Raw genomic sequence first — 747 nt, forward strand, 5'->3', positions numbered from 1 at the left:
TCCTCCTCCTCCTCCTCCTCCTCCTCCTCCTCCACCTCCTCCTCCCCCCGTCCAAACAGTTTGCCTCCGTCTCTCTTCGTGTTTCCTTATTTACACATCTCCTCTTTCTTTGTTTTTATTTTCTGCCGTTGGTTTTAATTTTTCCTCGCTCTGTGTTCACCGACCATCCTCTGACCAAGCTGCAGGGTGTGATGGTGTTAGTTTATAAACATCAGACAGTTGGTCAATGGGAGCTTATCTGCTTGGTGGTGCACACTTTTAAACTGTTTCCAAAAGGTGCAATCCACAAAGTTTCTCGCGCACAGGATGGAGATCCAGCGCCCCCTGCTGACCAAAACCAGGTCTTAATAACAGAGAAAAGTTTAATTACCAGGGAGCCTGAAAAATCCCAAGTGAGGATGAGTGGGATTAGATGTTATTGAGGTACTGAGCTGCAGGATGTGATGAAGACTGGACGACACATCCCATACTGACTGTTCCTCATCCAGATCAGGTGGGTTGAATCGTCACAGTCTCATATTTAAAGGCAGAAAAAGACAAATGGCTTTATCCCTCCCTGTGTGATGGGACCACTTTGTGCAGATTTGATATCTGTTCTTCGTCTCTCTGGACCATTCTGTCGTCTGCCTGGTTTAAGACTGGACCTTTGGATCTGAGAACATATGATGCTCAAAATGTATGCTGTCATGTTGAAACACAGCTTGAACACACGTCATTTGTCCCGTGGCCTTTATTTTGCGGTAAGCT

Source organism: Halichoeres trimaculatus, unplaced genomic scaffold (assembly GCF_033239565.1).
Source record: "Halichoeres trimaculatus isolate MK-OKI-2021-1 unplaced genomic scaffold, fHalTri1.1 fHalTri1_scaffold_20, whole genome shotgun sequence".
NCBI classification, from domain to species: Eukaryota; Metazoa; Chordata; class Actinopteri; order Labriformes; family Labridae; genus Halichoeres; species Halichoeres trimaculatus.